The sequence below is a fragment of the Excalfactoria chinensis genome, chromosome 4 (assembly GCF_039878825.1).
Source record: "Excalfactoria chinensis isolate bCotChi1 chromosome 4, bCotChi1.hap2, whole genome shotgun sequence".
Classification (NCBI taxonomy): domain Eukaryota; kingdom Metazoa; phylum Chordata; class Aves; order Galliformes; family Phasianidae; genus Excalfactoria; species Excalfactoria chinensis.
The window spans coordinates 66,374,326-66,397,316 of record NC_092828.1 but is presented as its reverse complement, the minus strand read 5'-3'; the positions used below and the strand labels follow the sequence as shown (position 1 = coordinate 66,397,316).

Below are 22,991 nucleotides of genomic sequence, written 5' to 3'. Positions count from 1 at the left end.
CCAGGACCCACTGCTCTGACAGGAAACCAATCAGACTCTGTGCACAGTACAGGAAATTATCTGCTCTGTGTGAGAGGAGAAATTGCTCCCTCTGCCCCTTCCTGGCTTACCTGACATCTGGGGAATTTAGGGCACCACTTTGTGAGAAAAGGAGCTTGGCATTAACAGACTAAAATCTGGTACTTGTATGCTGTGGTCTGTTCAATCTGAGTGACTGCAGCAGGATGCCCAGATGCCATTGTTCTGCTTCAACTTTGTTAGCCCAAAACCTGCTGTGGGGTCTGTCTTCCATAGGAGTGCTTGGTAATGCAGGGCACAGCACAGTGGAAGGGATCCAACAAAGAGGTGTGAGAGGTGGGTAGTGCAAACAGAACTTGTGCAAGTGTGCATAAGTATACGTGACAGCATAAGCTGGATTCTTTTCACATGCAGCCGAAGTGCAGCTGCCTTGGGTCAGGCTTCAACTGGTTTGCAGTGCGATTTGGCATGCTGTGAGGTACAGTCAGTGCCTCTTATAGTAAATACGAATCCAGGAGACTTAAGTGCAGTGGAACTGTATTCTCTGGTAGTGTACACTAAAAACAATCCAGGTTCTTGTTTACTTGAAAGCTACTCTCTAGTTGTTCAATTACAAAACTTTTCTCAAAAATGAGTACAAGTTTAAGTGCAGCCAAGTACTAACTCCTGATTTTTGTTCCCTGATTTTAATTATTTGGGGGATCAGCAACACTGGTCAAACCAGTTCTTACTTGGTTTAATTAGAGCAATTTTTACACTCTACTGCAACCTAAAGATTGTATAGCTTTTAGCTAGAGGCAGGTTAAAGCTGCCTGGAGTTGGAGAATGAGATATTGCTGTTCGTGTGCCAAATAATCGTTGGTCAGCAGAGAGGCAGCTTTTCCACTCACACAGTCTACAGATAAAAAACTGTCCTCTACTTGTAAAACTGCTGCGTGGCCAAGTAGTTCTGATGCAGCGTGGATTACAGTGTTTCTCGACTCTACTTGTGGATGATACAGTTGCTGGCTCAAGGTGATACTAAATAGGTCTATGACCAGTTATTAAATCAGTGGGACTACTATGTTACAGAAGGTAAGCAGTTGCTTATGGACATTCTTTTCAATAAGTGGAGGTGTTTTGTGTTTTTTTTTTTTTTTTTTTTTTTTGTTTTTTTTTTTTTTTGTTTTGTTTTGTTTTGTTTTTTTTGGTAGCTAAATGACCATTAATGTTGAAATTGCAGTTCGACTCAATTGGGTTTATTTGTGGAATGAAAGAATACTTAAGTACTCCTATTTGTGTAGCATGCCATTTTAGGTGGTATTTTCCTAGGGAAAGTATTTCTTTGTATTTGGAAATTAGGTATTCTTAGAACACAACCTTTGGCTATTACCTTCTAGGAGTTCAATGTGATGGGCCTTGCAAGGCTGGTATAGCTTCATTTGAAATGACTTACAACTACCTCATTTTTTGTTGGACCTCTGTGACAATCAAGTTTTCCTTAAGAAAAGATTTTATTTATTTATTTATTGTTAACTCTGCTTAACATTAAAGGAGTTTGTGATTTTCTTTGGGGGTTGGGAAAGAGGGAATCGTGTCTTCAGTGTTTTTATTTGCAACTCAACTGAGTAAATACTCATCTGAAGGATCAAAGACATTTATACAACCATTTTTCTGGAGATGGAAGTAGTAGTAAGTGGTGTGTGTAGTGATGGCTCCTGTTTATTTACATAGATTTCATTTCAACAGTACATTGTTAAGCTGAAAAATAGATTATGCTTGAATGGATCTTCAGACATAGATGGCTTTGTCAGTTCTCTTATGACTGTCTGATGCATTTCTTACCATTTTTCCATACTGTAACTAGGAGTCAAAAGAAGGGCATCTCTGTTTCCTTTGGGGGAACAAAACTCAATCTCTTGCATACTGAATTTGATTACTTGGACGGTTTACTTATTTCTTCTTTCTGTTATTGTACTGTGTACTTCTCCTTATGGTTTTCTGTATTCTTTTTCTATAATGCTATCTGCAGCTTGTTTTTGTAGTTCCAGCACTGTCTGAGGGAGCTTTTGGTGGAGTATTTAATGAGAATGACTTAACTTTAGTGGCCTGAGTGTATTTGCTTATGTGATACTGTTAGTTTAGATTGGATTTAATTGCAACATGAGGTGGTAGGAGAAACTAAATTATTCTTTCTTGGCTGTTCTATGGTGTTCTAAATATAGTGTTTATGGTAATTTTACTAAGCTGCAGAAGTCAGATGTTACAATTTCTATAAGAAATTTTCTGTAAAGACACCATTATATAATGTAAAATCAGGTGCTGTAAGCAGTGAACTGTATGGCTAATGTGATATGTACATTTAGAAAGCAGTAGTGAATGATTTCAGAAGGCTGAGGACCTGAGGTCAGGTAGCAGTTCACCAGTACCAATTAGTTAGAAATACTAGTTTTTCTGCCTTCAGAATTGAGAATCCCAGGAGGGCTGAGGTTGGAAGAGCCCACCAGGTCCATCAGGCCCAGCCTCAGCTGCAACAGGGGCCACCCAGAGCAGCTGCCCAGGCCCATGCCTGGGTGGTTTTCAGAGTTCTCCAAGTAAGTGACTCCACAGCCTCTTTGAGCAGCCTGTGTGCAGATGTGCTTCCTAATGTTTAAATACAATATTTTGCAGTTTGTGCTGAAAGGAACCTGTTTCTGTTGTTGTTGCATCTTATTTTGGGTATCTGTACACGTGGATGCGATCCCAGAGCCCTTTCTTCTCCAGGCTGAGCATCCCCAATTTTCTCAGCCTCTCCTCAGAGAACGGGTACTCTAAGCCCGCTATCATCTTGGTGGCCTTCCACTGGATGCTCTTCAGTATGCCCAGGTCTTTCTTGTCCAATTCTGGCACCCCCAGTACATAGTACTGCAGATTTGGCCTCACCAGTGCTGAATGGAGGAGAAGGAAGGATCAATGAGCAGTGATGAATAAAATTGCTGAAGCAAATTCTAGAAAACCATAGTCTTCATTAGACTCCAGTCATTCCTGCAACATAGGTAATGTGCCAATCTTTTGATAGCTCTTCATTTTCTTTAAGTAGTTTCTTTGTTATGCTTTTGAATAGAAACCCTTATTTTTAAAGATCTGATCATGGATCACTTCATAATGTATATCTTAACTCTTTTGAAAAGGGGAGGGTTGTGTCATTTTTCTTTTTGTTTAGATGACAAACTGGAGTTCAAGAGTTTTTTTTAATCTTAAACTTAGTGGGTGCAGGTGGAATTCAGCTAAGTGTCAAAAGGACAGAAATGGCTTCTGTCTTCTGCTTAGGTAGTGCCTGGCCTTATGTGTCCCATCATAATCATCTAGAGGATTTCCCTGTTTGTGGATCTTTAAAGGAGCTTGCAGCTAATCCGTGGGTAGGGAGAGAATCACAATATGAAGTTTGTGGTGAAGATCTTTTAACTTGGGCTTGCCACTTTCGAAGGAGTATGTTGATGTCTGAGCGATGAAGCTCATCCAATTATTGGAGGTGAGAATGTCAGTGCGTTTATTAAGTGCAGAAATTTGACTGCAAGATTATCTCTGACAAAAGAGCCTACTTCAAAGCAGTAGGAAGCAATGCTGCTTCTGCTGAGTCTAGCTGAATTAACAACTGCTGGTACAATCTGACTACTGCTGGGTGGCAGAAATTTCATTTGTGTTGAGAAGAAAAGGAAGAACAAAATATGAATGTGTCATCTAAAAGGAAACATGATAGTGATGCAATTTGTCCTAAGATTAATATATTTCTGTTTAATTCAACACTTGTTTTGAAACACTTAAATCTCTTTTCCTGGGAAGTGAAGAAGTACACCACATCCTCTTCTGACTTGTGATCATGACAAATTAGAGAAGTTCTTCAACACTGCAATAAAATGCAATGTGAGAAGATTATTTCTTTTTCTCACAGCATTGGCATGTTGTCTTCCACTTGTTCTCTAGTCATAGAATCATAGAATCTTTTGAGTTGTAAGGGACTTTAAAGGCCATCTAGTCCAACCCCCCTTCAGTGAATAGGGACACCCACAGCTAGATTAAGTTGCTCAGAGCCCCACACAGCCTGATGCTGGATGTCTGCAGGGATGGAGCAGTCACCACCTCTCTGGGTGACCTGTTCTATTGCTTCACTACCCTTAAAAAAGCCCTTTTCCTTATATCCAATCTAAATCTCCTCACTTTTAGTTTGAAACTGTTTCCCTTTGTCAACAACAACAAACCCTGCTAAGGAATCTGTTCCCTTTCTTCACATAGCCTTCCTTTAGATAACTGAAAAGCTGCTCTCAGGTCTCTACAGAGAATCTCTTTTCCAGGCTGAACATTTTCATATGCAAGTATTTGGAGCTGGGATATGAGGATATGAATTATCCACTTATGTCTATTACAAGCAGGAAGAGCTTTGCTCATGGAATAGGAAAGTGTTCAAGTGTTACTTGGTTACTGGTGAGTAGAGTTGGAAGGGAGTAGTAAACAGTAACACCTTGTTTTTTGTTAAAGCGGCAACACATCTTAGAGGATTAATCCTCATAAATTATTTATTGGCCTTACCTGCTTTTTAACAGTAAACTCATTCAAGATACAGTCATTAATACAGGTGTTTTAAGGAGATTCTTTTAAGTCAAAGAAACATCTCTGTGTTCAGTTTTTCCTCCACAGCCCAAAAGACTGAAATTACTTCTCAAATTTGTTTAAGTTGATTATTGTGTTAGTTTCCGGACATAGCTCCACTTTGAGGCATCGTTAGTACTTCACACACATCACAATGCGTGGCCAAATAGGGCTGAGTGTGGGCTAAGTAGGAACTGGGCATCAGGCTGTGCTCCCTGGAGTGCATGCTGCAAATCTTCCTGTTGGGCATACAGCCTTATTGGTTTGAGTTCCTGTAATGCTCCATTTTGTAGGTAATCAGTACCTTTAGTTGAGTAGCTATTACTGTAATTTGCCTACAGTACTTTGGATTAGCTGAGGGAAAGTGAGGAAGGGCTTTCAGCACTTGCATCAGACTAGGCCCAGGCAGTGAAAGGCAAATGTGTAGTGCCACTTTTGTAGTTTTTGCTCTTTTACATCTTTAAACAATTATTTGGTTTGGCACTTATCAGCAAAGCCCTGGATTTCTGTTAAAGAAGTCCAGGTGTAAAATAACAGGTAATGTTATATTTGAAGAGTAAAAAAAAAATAAATAAATAGTAGTTGGAGACACTTTTACCATACCACCCAGATCAGTCTAGTCCTTTTAATCTCTCGGCTGCTTTTTAAGTATAGTTTGGTTAAAGCACATTAAGTAGGGGAAATGACTTTACTGGAAGAGCTTCTACTTTGTGAAATAATGAATAATATTGCTGGTTTGAATCTTTGGCTATGGTCTTTCCCAGAAAAAGCAGTTGTCCAGTCTTTTATTAAACCCCTATTTGTGGAGCTTTGTTGGATGAACCAGGGCATGGTAGCATGTAGAACAACTGATAAGTTTGGATTATTTATTATTACTATCATTATTATTTGTTCTCTGTTGTGTACCTCACTATGTAACCATCTGAGTGCCTTCACGTTCATTGAAGGCAATGGGAAGTACAAGTCCAAGTGGCTTTGTGTTCTTCCTCTGATGGACGGGAAACCAGAACTCATATTATACAATGTTAAACATTTTAAGAAGACATATGGTACAGGAAATTCTTCTGCTGTGTGTGAAGGTAATTCCAAATTGAAAGTGTTGTTTTGACTCTTCTACAGGTAGTGGTGAATTATATGAGGCCACTTCCATCTGCAGAGCGTCTGTTCCACTTGCTTGTGGTTCTGGGGCTTATTCAAATGTACTCAAACAAAATAAAAGGAATGGATGCAATAACTTCTTTATGGAAAAGTCATAAAAATCTACAGGGTCGTGTAAACAAATTGGGTCATTTACAAGATGTTTAAGTGATGGATATTCAGTCCAAATTTGAAGGTGTGGATTAAGTTTTACAGTCATCTTGACTGAATTTTGCCCTCAACAAGACTTTCTTTTTCTGTCAAAATGTGTCACTGTAGATGACAAAGTCTCAGGAACAGCATTTTCAAATGTTTCAGTGCATTCAGAGTGGAGCAGAGAAATAGAACAATTCGATAGTATAATTTGATCAATTTTTCTAGGTAAATGAAGGCTCTTCTTTCTTGATACGCGTGGTTACACTGTAAAGCTGTACTGGAACTTTGTAGTGTTCCAGGGGAAAATAAATTAAAACAGTTTCCCTTCTGGATTTCAACATGCCTGAACTAATTACAAAGCAACCGTTTTGGCTGTGTGCTCTATTCATATAAATAGGTTTGTACGGAACAGCAGCAACTTTGATCCAAGTTAAAAGTCTGTTACGGAAACTTATGTTGGACCAAATTTAAGCAAGTGGAAGTCATACCTGTAGCACATCAACTGAAGACCTTTATGACTCATTTCATTATTCTTTCAGATAGTGGAATGCAAAAGAAGATAAGTAGTTTTTTTTGGTTTTGTTTTTGTTTTTTTTTCTCCTCATAATGTTATCTGTAATTATATATATACTTCATTTTAAGTGTAAATTTACATAGGAAGAACTTTGTCAAATTTGGTGAAGAAACATTGGCGTCAGCCTTCTTTGTCATGAGAAGTGGCTGCTCTGCTCTGCTATTGCCAAAGTAACTTCAGCTACCCCTCACAACTCTTTATGGGCTAAAATGTGAAAGTAATTTTGGAATGAAAGCAACCTTGCAAAAGTTTGGCATTGGTTGCAATTAATTGTACATGTGTGAGGCTACTTATGTATATGTACAGTCCAAAATAATGTGGCTGTAAAAATAACTTCCTTGGAAAATTTGTATTTATATAGTTCTTTACAAGGTAAATCAGATGAATGTTTCATTGTGCAATGTAGATTGTAAAACACTCGTGTTTATGTTATTGGCACTTTGTATTTCAGAAACATTACAATAGACTGTCTCTCAAAAATATATCTCAAGGCTTCAAGTGTCTTACTACGTAGGGTGTCTGATGTTATGCCAGGAGATTCATACCTGTAAATATGTCTCTTGCTCATTATTATGGTAGACCTGAAAGTGAAGTAATGCCTTGTAACTGAGAGCTAACAAGCAGTGACATCAAAATAAACCTGATTTCTAGACAAGGAGATAAACTGTTGTATCTGACCTTACCTAAAGGCTACTTTTTAAAATTATTCAGGATTCTTGCTGGGTGTTCTCTTTCCTTTGTTTTGCAGCAAGATTGCAAGCAAATAATTAAAAAAAAAAAAAATCATGATTTTTTTCATCAGCATTTTACTGCCTGGTCTTTAATAACTTACAGCAATAGTTGTACTCTTTTTTTTTCTAGTGTAAGTCTCATCCACAAAAATAGCCTTTCAGTCTCTGTGGTAAGTGAACATATTCCTTCTGTCTCCTTCAGATATTTCCCTTGGGAGGGGAAAAAGGAAGAAGGTAGTTTTCAGCATCATATGTTGCCATTCTAACTTTTGTTTTCATTCCATGTTTGATAGTTATGGGAAAGTCCACTGACTCCCTGACTGGCTATCTTCCTGATTCTTCTCTTTACTGGATACTTTCATCATTCCAACCTCTGTAGAGTTCCACATATATTTTAAAAACCATCTAATAGAAGAAATGTCTCCTTTTCATCCCTCTGGCCAACCATTTGTGAAGTTTCTCCCCAAGTATAAAATCAGTCATATCTGTTACCAGATAATATAATCTGTCCATATTTAGAAGGCTTGATAGCTAGTAGCCTTTGGCTGTTTTGTATGAATCCACTAATGTGTGTTTTATAAGAATACACGTACTCTTAAAATACAAAATAACTTCCAGTAAATTTATTTTCAGCTCTTTTGATTGTGTTGTTCTCACCCTCTACTCCCTTCACAAATGTGATGGTGGTTTTTTTTTTTTTGTTTTTTTTTTAATGTACATCAGCCTTGCAAACAGTTTATGCATAAAATCAATATGCACAGAAATGCCTGACCCCTGGGAGCATGGTGCATCTATATTCAGCTTAGAATCTGCAACTCTAATTTCTGTAAAATCCACTGTTAATCAGTCCCTGTTTTTCCTGTGGTATGTGCTGATGTAGAAATTCACAAAGTATTTGCCTTAAGTGTTGGTTCAGCCTTGTAGTTATTTCTTCTGAGGTTGTTATTAGGAGACCCACATCTGGACAAAGGCTCCAGGTGAGATCTCACCAGTGCAGAGTAGAGGGACAGGATCACCTCCCTTGATCTGCTGACCACATGATGAGTGTTATGAGATGTTGGCAATGGCCACTTTTATTTAATTTTGTTTGTTTATGTATTTAATAACTGGAGATTGCTACTTTATAAGTGATTTTCAGTATCTGCAAGAAGCAGCATGGAAATGAATTTAACCATGGCTGGCACAGAAGTTTTAAGTTCATTTTCTTCTGGAAAGAAGGCACTCTGTTTACTTGCAGTCTTGCCTAGTACCTCACGCGTGGCACACTTTGGCACCCTGGAGTATAAAAGAAGAGAAAGCTCTCTTACTTCAGTATCTGTCTGCTTTGCAAAATTCTTTTACTGCTTGTAGCTGGAAAGATGATTTTGTATTGTTGTGAAGCAGAAATATAGACACATTTTTAAACCTTGCACTTGCTTTATCAGTAAGAATCATAGAACTGATTTGTCCCACTAATTGAGCTTGACAGCGCTGTGTAATGATACCAAGAGAAAGAGTTATGATGTGTTTCTGCAGTGTAACTACTTTTTATGTAAATATATTGCCAAAATTTGACCTGGTTTGAGTTCTTTGCATTAGAGAAAAGAAACCGATGCTGTGGCTGTGGTATACCTAATACTGACTGATAGCTTTACAGGATCTCTAGCTTCTCTTCGAGCCTAAAATGCTACCACTGAAAGTACTGGGTCAGGGCTGCAATAATGCCCATGCATAAAGCTGACTTCTCTTGCTTGGTATTTTAAACATAGAAAATCCCTTATCTTGTTACTGTTTCTGTATCATTAGAAACTGCTTAAAATGTTTCACCATAGAATAGATGTTTAGTTTTCTTAAGGAAAATGACAACAGCAAAGCATTCATTCCTAGCAGCAGTTGCTTAATGGATGGCCTTTAATTACTTGAATTTATAGTTATATGCACTTGTATGTGGTTTGTTCTGACATTTTTATGTGTGTGGGTGCTTAGTGTTTGTTTGTTTTTGTTCTTTTTATTGAGGCAATATTCTTGGGTTAAATAGACTTGTTCAGCTTTTTTTTCACTTTCAGGAAGTATTTATTAATCTTTATGTTCAGCATTTGAATTTCAGAAGAAAATATATTCTTCATAGTTTTAAAAAGCAACCATTTCTTGGCTTTGGTTGACTTAGGCAAGCAGTGAAAATATTGGATCTGAATCTATTTAGACTGTATTAAAAGTGGTTTAATATGTTAAACAGATCCTCAAAACAATCACTGAAGTTGTTTATGGGCCAAATAGTAGGCTTGTATGTATGTGTAGGTGAAGATCAAGTAATGGTAGGTAACATGACGAATAGTGTCTCTATTTCACTCTCATTTTCCAATATTAAGGAAGAAAGGATTCTTTAGGTTGGATATTGGGAAACACTTCTTTACAGAAAGGGTTGTTAAGCACTGGAATAGGCTTCCTGGGGAAGTGGTTGAGTCACCATCCCCAGATGTGTTTAAAAAAACCATTTGGATGTGGTGCTCAGGGACTTGATTTAGGGGAGAGTTGTTAGGGTAGTGTGGTTGGATCATGGTTGGACTCAATGATCTTTTCCAACCTGAGTGATTCTATGATTCTACATGTCAGCTGTTCTTACATCTATTTAATTCCAGGCAGTAGAGGCTGTTGAATATGTGAATTCATACCCAATTTGTAGTTTGGATATGGCCAGTATGATCCGCAGAGATACAAAGATATACTGTCTCATCTGTGTGCTGCATCTGGTTCATGTCATCTTGTTTTGGAATTTGCATCTGCACAGGTGTTGCTACTGAACATAGAATAGAGTAGCTATTTATTTCTGAATCCTGTACCCCTGCATCTCTATAGGATCTCAGAAGACAACACCTTTTGTTGTTGTCCTTTAAATGGATGGTCTTACAAGTCAGAGCACCTTTGTGTGTGTATGTGTATAACAGCCTTATGTTGGCAGTACAGTGTCAAATAAAACAAGACTTTGGCGTAAGATTTTAGCCACAGTTTAGTCTCACTGATTTTTCAGTTACATTATCTCCTTTCCGTCTTTGCTTTCAGAATATTAATTGCTTTAAAGTTCACCTTACAAAGATTCTGTTAAGTAATTAATATTTATGATTGCATTTAATTTTCTTTCATACCCATTTTAGTCAAATCATTAATATGAAGGTATCACTGACAGTGTAGTTTAATATAGTGCACTCTATCCTATTCACTAGAAGTTTATTGTACTTTCTGCTTACTTAACTATGAATACTTACCAACAGAGTATTGATTCCCTCTACTCCCAGATATTTGTCTAATGACAGTAATTTGGATAGGTGTCAAAGATACAAAAATATAATGAGGAGTTTTTCATTAACGCACCCAAGAAGCTTCCTCTGTCTATAAGAAACTGTCCTGAACTTGAGAAGAAATTAGTTCTCATTACTAGGAGAAAATTTATATGTTGCACATCTGCAGGATCAAGCCACTGTCATTAATCAAAGCCTGGAAAAAGGAAACATCTAGCAAGGTGACTTCTTTTTCAGACGTCTGATTACATTCATAAAACATGAAATTAAATAATCTCAGCAATTGTATTCATGTTTGCTATGGTGGTTGTTCCTGTCTAGCTATAAAAAGTCATTTACAGGATGTGAACTGCTTTCTTATGTGAAAATAAATAAATAAATTCCAGCAATAGTTGAAATGCAATAAAGCTTATTTATGGAAAATAGTATTTGTAGGGTAAAAGCTAATCAAACGTTTCGAACATTATTTTCTTTTCTAGTACTCTCAGTGCCTCTTCTAAGCTGTATGGATGGGCTTTTATCCCATTTACTTTCGGAGTGATAAAATATTTGTAGACAGATATGAAATTGTGCAGTTGGTAAGGAGTTAAAAAGTAGTTTGATTAGAAGTGTAAAAATCCTCTGTCTGTGCTAAGGGAGAAGCAGTCTCTTCTGTAGTTCACAGGATAGCTGAGCATTGTTGGATGCATTATAGCACAGAGAAGCAGTATATGCTGAAAACTGAGACAGACAGATTTGGAAAAGAAATTTGTGTTGAAAGCTATCTATTGGAGAGAAGAAAAACTACAGTGGGCCACACTGTGTTAGAGCCTGTCTTTTTATCTATCTATCTAATCTATCCCTTTTGTTACAAGTAGGAGGCCAAATGATGATTACCAAATGTGGTTGAATATTTTTTTTCATAATGTTGTGCATGAATAACTTTTATTTTGCAGGTCTATTAGACCTATTACCTGATTAGTGTATCATTTAAAGGTACTGAAAAGGAGAGTTGGGAAACTTCACTATTAGGACACGAAGTTGAAAACAGCAAAGACTACAATCTAGTTTTCATGTAGAGTACAAAATACTGGCTTAGCTTGTTTTTCTATGGCATGGGAAGCTGAGAACTCTTTTTGAGACCCTGTTCCTTACGATGTAGGGTTTGTGTGACTGTTACTCTTTGAACAGGTAGAGCTTGCTGAACTTTTGATACACAAGCTTCCTATGGTCTCCTGAGGCTGCTCTATGTTGGCAAGTCATGGGCATTGTAGTCATTAGCCTGTAATGATCAACTTGAGTGGAGATTTTTTTCTTAGAGGAAGAAATCAATCCTTTGGCATTTTCTTTCACTTGATGTTAATCAAAGAGTTCATATCCTGGAAGTAGAGAGAAAGCAATACTTCTGGCTTTTTCTGTTATACTGAGACTTTCTTCCATGTGATGTGTTTATAAGTCTGATGAAGCACAGAAAAAGAGGCAGATTCCTAGGCTTTTTATCTGTGTTAGATTCTCAACATGAGCAATTTCCATTTTTCCTCTGTTGTTGATGTTGGATGTGGCCCTTTGAATTGCTTGTCTTTTAAGAGTGGTTTAAAGAAACAGCTTCATACCAATGGTTTTCATTGTTTAGAGCAAATGATAAGTTTTAAAAACCAGGATCCAAATACTGGGGAGAAAATAAAAAAGAATGACAACAGAAAAATAACATTTCTCTCTCTGGAAATTGTGGGTCATCTTTGGCACGTGCTTACTTTGCCACTTGGGGCAGTAAGAGACAACAAACAATGGTACCTTGGTGAAAAAGTAGGTTTAGTGTAACCATGTTTTGTCTTCTTGTTATTTCTGGCACTTAAGGAAAAAAGAGTAATTTAGTATTTCCTGATATAGTTCTGAGGAGAATAAGGTTCTCACCAAGGCTTCTTTCCTTCCTTTAACTGTTAATTATTTGCAAGGGATGAGAGCTCAGAGAGCTTGTGTTATAAGTGTTCTTACTTTGTAAAACAAAACAAAACACTGAACAATTATAAAATAGCAGAAACACAGTGTTATGCACCCTTTCAAGAGTCATAGTTAAACCCGAGTGCCTATATTCATAAATCGTGGGGAGGCAGTCTTTGTGGATAGTAACTGCAATTTGTAGGGCTGCGGGAAAGCTGTATGAGAAGGTAAACTATTTACTTGAAAAGTTTTGGTCTCAGTACTTGTTTTTTCACAGTGAGCATTGATAGCTGCTGCACACCGGTTTCTGGATAAATAGGAGGACACTTGGTCTAACACCCTGTATGATATTTTAAAGCTATATTTGCTTATGTGAAAGTAACAAGAACTTTGAACAGATTTTTCTTCATTTCTGATCTCTCAAAAGAAGGGCCATTTTGAGTCTGATTTCATTTGGGATCGCAAGCTGTCTCCTAGTTGTGATGCAGCAAATGACCATAAAAGTCAGTGGGTGGTTTGGTTAAAGAGGCAGTTGTGGAAAACAAGTGCATTCCTGTGGTAAGATGCTGGGAGGAGGAAAATGAAGAAAAATAAATTCAAGGGGAGCCATTTTAAGGTTCTTAAAACAAACAAACAAACAAAAAACAGTGGCTTTAACTTTAATGATTTCTGCTTCTTGTTGTTGCTAGCATTCTTTTGTTGTGCTTTATGTATGTGAGACTTTGAGACTTTTTCTTTTTTTTTTTTTTTTTTTTTCTTTTTTTTTTTAGTAATGTTTTGTTTAAATAAGCTGAGCCTGGAAGGAAAAGGGTGTGATCCAGACAGTGTCAATTTGGTGAGAGAGATCAGTGTCTTGCACCTGCCAAAAAATATTTCTGTCAGAAAAGATCAGATGTGTGTTTATGGATGAATGGGGTAAAAAGAGCAGGAAGGGGAGCTTGAATAACTTCTGTTTATAAACAGTCCTGTAACCCCTGGACTCATGAGGCTATCAGTGCTCCTAGGTATTGTGAATTGGTGCTTTCTCAACAGTGTGGGAAGAGATTTTACAACAGGATCCTTCTCACCTTTATGGAACCTTAGTTTCCATACTGAAACCCCTAGTTACCTCAGAGGCCATTGTCCAACAGGCTGCCCAGATGGTAGCCAATTTGGATGAAACAGAGCACCTAAGAACAAAGCATAATGTTAGTGTGGTAGAAGGAGCCGAGGTACTCCCAGTTATTAAGACCAGAAAAGCTGCCCCTTAGGCACCACGATCAGGCCCCATGCCGGTGTCCCAGAAACAAATGTTTAATGATCTAATATGGACTGGGGTGGCCTTTGCCAAGATCAATTGGCAGCCTTATCATATTTTACTTCAATTGTGGAAGCAACCACAAGATGATCAGAAATTTCAAAATGCTCCCAAAAGGTCAGGAGTACAAATAATTCAACAAGTACCAACAAGAACTTGGAACTTAGAGGACTTTATAGTCCCTTATAGAAGAAAAAAGCCTCCTCAGGTGACTTGAGCTATGATGCCCAAGCCACCTGAGAAAAAAGATCTTGCCATGGGACAGTTTATGATGTGACAGGGGGTGTTAGTTCCCCTGTAACTAGGGCCTCCAGATGAGACCAGAGACCCTATGTCAAACTAACAATTTTTTGGACCTGGAAAAATGTATGAGTGGACATATGCATTGGTGGACACAGGAAAGATCAGTTGTTTATGGTGATCTGACTAAATTTCAAGGAGAAAGAGAAATGATTGGTGGTGTTGTGGGACAGACCATTCCTGTCACCCAAATGTGGTTGAAACTGGGGGCTGGGCATCTCACACCCCAGGAGTATAAAGTGTCTATTGCCCCAGTTCCAGTATACATCTTGGACATACACATTTTATGGGGTCTGGCTCTCCAGACAACTGTGGAGAAAGTTCAGACTTTGACAGAGGTGCATTAGTGGTGATATTGAGAGGCCATGCAATGCATGAGCCTGTTTGCCTGCCAGAATTGTGCCCAGGGGGGAAAGATGAGATATCAAGGACTGTGCAGGAATTAGGACAAGTTGGGACTGTAAGACTTGCATATTGTCCATGTAACTCCTATATATATATTCTTATAATATAGTCCCTTTGCTATTACACTCCTCTATCACCCTTCCACCACGTTAATCTTTCCAATTGTTACAGGTATGTGTTGTGTAATTCTGTCAGTGAAGCTCTGCACATGGGAATGATGTTGAGAAAGTTCTTTGTGCTGTGCTCAGACCTGGGAATGCTGGGAACCACAGTGGTGCAGAGCCATAAATTTCACTGCAGCAAGCTCTTTCCATGTTCTGTTTCAAGTACAGCATTGTTAATGTTGTTAAGAGATGTTGGTATTCAGGTGGTGACTGTAAAAATGGGAAGCAAATGCTCTTTAGTGTTCTTTCTTAAGCACTAGGCTGCTGTGTGAAGTAGTGGTCTGTTTGTTTTGGCTTCACTTTTCTTCCTGTAGGCTTTTTTTCCTTTGACTAGTATACCATCAGGACCAGAATCAACTCCTCTATGAAGCCTTTTTGTAAGAGCAGCAGAGACTTTCCTTGACCTTATCAGCTCAAGGAGCAGATCTAGTGGCTGAATTTGTCTGAAGAGCCCTTTTCAGTGCTGTTGGCAAAACACGGCTATCTAAAGGAAATATGGAAGTGGCATAAAAACTGTGACCCATTTGCTAACACATAGGTGTAGGAAATTTTCTTTTGCATAAGATCCGGAGATGTTTGTCTTAATATTGTAATGACAATAAATCATTCTTGCTGACTATTTCAGCTCCCCAGTGGGGGGAGTAGATGGGTTCCTTGGTAGGGGCAGTGGAATTTACGTCTCACAAAGGAGGTACTTCTCTTCCACAGTTTTCCCTTGTCCTCTTTCCTACTTGTCTTATATATGTTAAAAAAATTTCCAGAATTTAACAGGTATTGCCATGTCTTCTGTTTAGCTTGTGCATGAGAGTGAATTACTTCCCCCTGCCACTCCAACAAAATTTTCTATGATTTCTTAATTATTTTTAAATGAAGAGAAACAGACCCTTCAGAGTACCAGGTATACACCAGAATGTATCTCTTTAGTTTCTGTGGTACCAGTGTTTGGAAGCCATTCTACCTTTAGGGTATGTGTTTTTCATTGAAACCAAAACAAATATATTTGCAATTAGGTAAGTATGTTGAAGAGAAAAGCTGTGTATCTGATGTCTTGTGCTCTGAAGTTCTGGTCATTATGGGCACAATAAATAACACCTACTTAGTAGATAATTCCCCATTAGCAAGATCAAGGAGAGGTGACAAGGTAAGCACTAGGTAGCAGCTGCTACTTGTTTTCTGTGTTGTTGTTTTTGTAATTCTGATGTTCTGGACTTCATGATATAGCACTGTTATGTTTAGACTGTAGAACTGAAAGCTCAGCTATAAATTTATACCAGGAAGTCACATGGTAAGCATGTTTTTATTTGGGATGACTTACAAGAAATGATTTTCAGGATTGCCTTCTGTGTTTAAAGATAACCCACAATTCAGCCAATAGGCTGTCTTTTGTGAGGGCACTTTTTTTGTTATTTTATGGATCCCTTGAGGAGGAATGAAGTCATGCACAACCTAACACATGCTCTGCTGAAAGCATCCCTTTGCCTTCAGTAGCATTGGGCAAGTCTATTGGCAGAGCTCCTGCAGCCAGGCAAGCCCAGATTCTAGTGGGGGCATCACCAAGGATGGGTCAGTGGCTGCCTGCCAGCAGGTCCTGTCTTTGGGAACCTTTTGGAGGGGTAGGTGCTCACTGTGAGATATTCCATGGTTGATTCTGAATCCATGGCTGAGCAGTTAGGTTTCTTTCCCCTCAGTCTGCCATATCTATCTTAGGAGGAGCTGCGGGTGCTGGGGAAGGAAAAGAAAGAAATAGATGTTTGTTGTGCTAACTGAAAAAATGTTTGTGAACCTCTCCCATGTTTTTCTTGATTTGAAGACTGTGATGTGGTTTTATTCACTAAAATAATCAGACTTCTATGAAAATGTAGGCCAAAGTGATCCCATGCGAGGGGAAATGTACTGGAAATCTCAGATTGAGTTGCTGGTACTTCCTTTTCTGGCTGGCTTTCAGCTGTGCCTGTGAGCGCAAAGGAATGGCATGTATTTATACATTTGTAAATAAGGTCCTGCACATTTTCCGCTTGAGAACATGCACTCAGCCCTTTTATGGTTTGGAAGGGGTGTTTCCCTCTGCCTGTGAGCTGCCAGAGAACTGCACATTTCCAACTACGCTGCTCCAAAACTTGTAGATAATACTGTGTAAACCTGAGTTTAAATAAGGAAGTTTGGGGAATTAAAGGCAAAAAGTCATCTTTTCTTTTTACAGTGGAAATATACTTTAGAAAAAATAGACAGGTTTTTCACCCTGTACTCCTGCTAATACAGGAGCCTCAGTCAGCTATTTACTTAAACAATGCTTAGATCAAGCTCCAGGGACCATATTTCTTCTTTTCAGAGTGTTTATCGGGAGAGACCCAATTGATAACAGCTTATTAGGGAATTGAACTCTTCCTGAAGATGCAGTGTCAGCTGATGATAGTAGATCAACATACTGGATCAATAATAACTATCAATAATAAAGGGAAAGTAGTATGCAGTACAAAATATATGTCCATGTAGGGCTTCATTTCCCTCTGACTGTATGACTTTTGAGAATCACAGCTTCAGAGACTGCAAATAATCTGGAGTGGGTCATTTGAAGCACCTGAAATACTCTCCAACTACTGTAGATTTTTAAATGTTTTTTAGCTATTAAAAGTACTTTTAGTACTGATGCTATGGTGCTACATATGTAGTACTCCAGTCTTGCTGCTACCTTCGAGGCTTCAGATAGTTTTTTCTTTAAATCAAACACTTGCTGCTCTCAGATAAAGCTGTGAAACTTTTAGAGAAGGAAGGAAGCCTGAGGGAGGAAGAGTAATGAGTTGCTGACTACTAAAAGGGATAGATTTCCAAATTTTCACTTAGTTTTCCAAAGTTGCCTTATGCTGGAAGATGGGATTGTTGCCATTTAATTTTTTCCAGTTTCTGTTCCATTTCATTAGGTCGAAAGATAATGTTCAGTTTTCTGTTATTTTAATAGCAGCATGTTTCACAAGTGACGAGAATATATTTTGAGTTCTAGGGCTTTTATACATTTTAAATATTCAGTTATGACTTGAGATTAAGCATTTGAGAATCTCACTTTGTTGTAATCACAGTTTATTATTGTCAGGTTGATAGCTCTGTTTCACGCTTCTTTGGTTATATCAACCTGTAAGTGCTGCATTGGTGCATGCTTCGGTTTAGACCACAGCAGTCTAAATTTGCTGTGTGTGTGTTTTGATTCAGTCAGTTGAAGTGGGGCTTCAGGCAAGAATTAAATTCCTGAGGTTACCTTGCAGATGGTTTCATGATAGAGGGAGCTTTCTCTCCAAGGTCATGTTATTGCATTACCCAGTGTTTATGTAATCTTTGAAAATATGTAGTTAAACACTTAAGAGTTAGGTAGCACTTGTATTTGTTGTTCTTGCACAGGCCCAAAACTCTTCAGCTTTGTGGGACTTCATCTTTTCTCTTTGTAAGGAATAAAGGATTGGCTGTGAAATTAACTCCTTTGGGTGGCATGGCACCAGGGGTTTATTGATCAGAAGAAAACAGGCAGTGGGAGGAATGATGACATGACACCCAAGATGAGCGAGTTTGCCAAATCGATCCTATTGCTGGTTTACATCCAGGTGAACTCTCACCTGCAGCTTGCCATATCTTGCTTGCAGAGGAGCTGGGAACTCACATTCTTTTCTAATTTACATGTGTGGAGGCCGGGAAGGCTTTATTAGAGAGAAAACAACTCTGTGACGATCTCCAGCCTTAAGATAAGCCAAGAAAATAATTCCTTCTCCAAAGAAGTGAGAATCACTGACATAATAGGCTTCCCAGGGCACTTTCTCAATTTAGCTCTTCATTACTCTGCTAGGCTACAAGTCCCAGAGTCACCAGTTAATTAGTGGCGTAATCCTCAACTTTCTTCAGCCAGAGGCAAGAAGCAAAGCTAGTATTTAAGTATGGAAAGAAGTGAGCAGGATTAAAACAGAGAAAAAAATCAGTCCTCAGGGGAATCTTCTGTGTTCCTAGAGCTCGATTATTGTTGTCACTAAATGTGACTCAAGCAATAGTGTAGCACAAGGTGTGCCATGTGTCTGCAAGTATATATCAGTAAAAAGGCATCTTTAACTGAAATACATACCTTAGACTGGAATGTGTCTTCTGTGAAGTCCTTCTCTACAAACCAGGACACCATTTTGCTCTTTTTTCTTTTTTTCTTTTCTTTTTTATTTATTTTTTTCCTTTCCCCATCCCTCTGCATATCAGATTAGTTTCATTTTGTACTACTTTTCCACTCCTAACCTGTTGTGATTTTTCTTGATAGCTCATTGCATGAGTTATTTTCTGTTCATTGTGATTTTTGTTGCTGATGATATCTAATGATGTCATTGCTGAAGGCAGGAGGTTGGATCAGAGGACTTCTGAAAGGTCACATTGATCTCTCATTGGTTCCTGTAATTGCCTAGTAAACTTGCTCACACACTGGCCTTAACACAGCATCATGGAGCCAATTAATGCTTCAGAGGAGAATCACAACTCTGACTTACTAAACAGGGGGAGTCTTTTGTGTAAGATGCAGTGAGCACTTTGATCCTAACCTAGAAGCTCTCTGGAAGATCTCTGTGCTAAAAGTTAAGCTGCTGATCAGGTGCTTTTCTTGATCAGGGTCAATATGTTGAGCATCCTGTAGATTCATATTTATGTCTTCTGATCTAGCAAGTAGTGATGTTTAAAATGCCGAGGTTTGTTATGTGCTTCTATTTCAAAATGCTTTAGCATGTAGCATATTGTTGATCTTCTAGCGTAGTCAAATCACAAATGGAGGAAATTTGCGCCCATCTATTTTTACTGAAATGGAGAGCCCTCCTGTTCTCACATTGTATTGTGTGGCAGTTTATGATCTGTCTACTTGCAACATCACATGTTGCTCCAAACAAGACAAAAGTGGATTTGGTTACTTAATGGCCTCCTCTTGCTTGGACCAGTGATAGACCAGATGGCATCCTCTGTTTCCATCGAAACTGAAAGTGTTGTTGTATATGGAAAATAAAGGAACAAAACTCTGTTGCTATGGAATTATCAATGAAAATCCCCAAAGACAAAACTTTTCTGTAATTTAAAGTCCTGTTAGAAGTTCTGGGGGCTCTTTCTATGATGTCTATACCAGACCATATACCACTGACACCTAACCTGCTGTATTCAGCTATGTTTGTAATTGTGGGAGCTCTGGTTGCAATGACACCAAGGGGTTAAAGTTCAGTCTCTCCATTTTCAGTTCTCTTCACCTTTAAAGCAGTAGGTCATTCGTTTTTATATTCTGTAGCTACTGATTTTTTGTTTTGCTTGAAATTAGGAGATGAATAATTCTTTGCTGTCAGAGTCTTGAAACTGCACCATCAAAAAAGCTTAATTCAATTTTTGTGGTGGCTCTGTGTGTTACTTTATTGTTCTTTCCAATAGCAATGTGATCTGATTTTTATTACAGCTTTAGGATAGTCTTAACAGTCTTTCTATTGTTATTATGATTAGTTATCAGAAGTCTTGTAGTTGGGTGAGGAGAAAGTAATACAAAACCTTCCGTATTAACAGAAGATATTTGTCATTTCACCTCCAATACAAAAGAATTCATCTTTGCTAACACGCTGGGTACTTCTGAAGGTCAGAACTGTGAAGCTTTTGCTTTCTTTGCTATGACAAATCCTTTCAGTTTTGTCTGTTTGGAATCAACCTCTTGATTTCCCAGCAGGCTATTTATTTTTGATAGGATGCAGAAAAGTGGGATCAAAATAGGGTTTTGAAGCTTTTGGACAGGAAAGCTGAAGTACTGTTGTTAATCTAAGGCAGTATTAGTATGCTAGCTTTAATAAATTAAGACTCAGCTGAAGCAGGTTGTATTGCCAATTTTATGCTTAGTCTAACTTAGTGTAACTGCTCATGTTCAGGGCTAAGGTTATAAATTCATTAGAATTGTGATGAAGCAAGAATAGTTTTGAACTCACGTAATTCAAAGTTGTCGTAACTGATTGAAGCATTTTATTTCCATATGGAAATTTATATGGGGCACAATCTAAGCATGAGCAAAGGTGAGGTTTTGTTGTGCTTAAGGCCCCTACCATTGGTTTGGAAGCCTGCTTCAGTGTCTAGATTTCCCAGATGTTTTCCCTGTGATTCTGAACTAAATATTTGCAGTTGCTTCTCAGCATCACCTTTACCATCTGGAAATGAGATGGCTTGAGATGAGATTCTGGTAGTAGCAGTATTCACTGACTGTCTAGAGCACTGCTCTTGTGGATGTCCAGAAATGCCTCACTTATATTGAGCAGAGGTGGTGCTTTGTTTGCACATGACCTGTATTCTTTGCTGACCTTATCACCCGGGCTTTAGCTGGCTATTGGGCTGTACTGTGTGTGTGCTTTACATGCATACGCTCTCTGCAAACCAGTGTCAGTGCTTCTTGCTGTCAGTCATGTTCAGACACTCTTTCTTCAGATGGGATAAGATGGAGATATCTCCTTTTCTTGAGGGATTTCCAACTTGGGGTTTAATGCTCCTGGAGAAAAGCAAAGGCTGGCATTTAAGCTCCCTTCCAGCAAAGTGGCATTTGATGAGTATGGAATCATCTCTGACAGCAAAACTGAGCTGAAGCTGAGGCTTAATACAGCTAAAAGAAGAGGTAGAAACATGAAGAAGCACTGATAAGTATTAAAGGGAGATGGGCTAGTGGAGCCATGCTCTGCCATCCCTGCAAAAGAGGCACCCAGAGACACTGGGCCAAATATAAAGTTGCCAAAAAATAACCAACCGATAAGACTTCTGAGTACAGACTATTAGCGTATTGTCTTCTAATAATAACTTAAATACATGGTATGCAGCATGGGAGTTTTTAAATGTAGTTCTTGGAAGGGTAAAAGTGACCGCAACATCTGTGGTATCCATACTTTGGCACAGAAAATATTACCACAACAGTTGCAGTCTCTGTAGTTAATAGTTTTTGATAAGTGTGGTGTAGGAGGTGCAAAAATGTATCAAGTAGATTTGGGTTTTTTTTGCTCACGATATTGTTATAATTTCTTACTCAACATTTCTAACACTATAAAAATAAATGGTTGCTTCTTTAGTAATATTTTTATTCCAGCATGGCTTCAGTGTTTTTGTTGCCCTTTCTTAAAAAAGTTTTAATTTAAAAAAAAAATAGTTTTGTTACTTATCCACATTCGCTATGTAGTATAACTTATAAAATACATAATAGATAGTCATTATAATATGTGGCCCAAGATGATTCCTCTTCTCTCAGTGTGACCCAGGCAAGTCAAAAGGTTGGACAGTTATGCTCTAAGTGATTGCTGATCTGGTACGTTTCGGTATCAGGTGATAGAAGTATTGCTGCGGATGGGCTGCATTTTGATCGTCGTATTCCACATGGTAAATACAAACTTAAGTAGCTGTACTCTGCTCAGACTTAGTCATTTTGGCCTCTTGACTTCTTTGTTCAACTTTTATTTTCCTCGCCCCAGCCCCTGTCTGTTTCTTGCTTGAATAAAGCCTACTGTGAACCTGTCGCCCACTGACTGGGAGACTATCAGGAGTCTTTTTTACAGTGTTTATTAAGAAAACAACTGAAGTACAGAACAGACAATTTCTCCAGTGCAACAAGTAATACATATATGCACTACTTAACACTTAAAGTTTGTTGTTTTTTTTTTTTTTAACTCCAGACATTGCAGAAATAGTCCTGCCTGAGTATTTGTCTTAGTGAGTCATCAAATTTGAAATACAACTCTTATATAGGTTTGTTTTCTAGAAGTATGCCAACAAAGTAAATCTGTACCAGCTTGGGTTCTAATATAAGAATGTGAAATAAAAATTCACCACTTACTATGTAAAATGCATAGGATCTTTTTAAGAGATATTACAAATGTGGATGTTAAAGAATGGAATCTCCTTCATATTTTGACATCTAGTGTAGCAGTGGAGATAAAGCAGCAAACGTGGACTTATTTTCTGTTGTATGAGCATACTGCAGTATGATGTGTGAGTGTTGTAAACTCTTAAATGTAAATGTGGATAAACAACACAGTTTAACAGCTTTAATATTCTTACCAGCTGGAGGATGGGCCTGTAAAAGAGACATGCTTGAAGCTGCAACTCGATGGCTTTTCTGATGATCTGTTTTCATTTCACAAAAATGGCTTTTTTGGCCTTATCTAAATAGAAGGAAAATAAACTGAGAGTGTTGATTGGGACTTTCAGAATGTTAGGCTTTGCAGGCTGGGTGAAGTTAGAAATATAACCAGCTGAGGGTTGGTGCTGGCTGTCACAGCGTTATCCCAATTTAAAGCTGAAATTAGTTGTCACAAATTTTATATCTTACTGCTTTTAGTGAGGGTGATGTACCCACTGGAAATCAGTAAATATCCCCAATTCTAAATGCTTCTATGTGTTTTTCTCCTT

At 38.2% G+C, this 22,991-nt stretch overlaps 1 protein-coding gene across 3 annotated transcripts in view; it reads left to right on the top strand.

Moving 5' to 3' along the window:
* The window catches only part of PDGFC (platelet derived growth factor C), a 126,054-nt gene that overhangs the window by 11,484 nt on the left and 91,579 nt on the right, over positions 1-22,991 (top strand). The window lies entirely within an intron of this gene.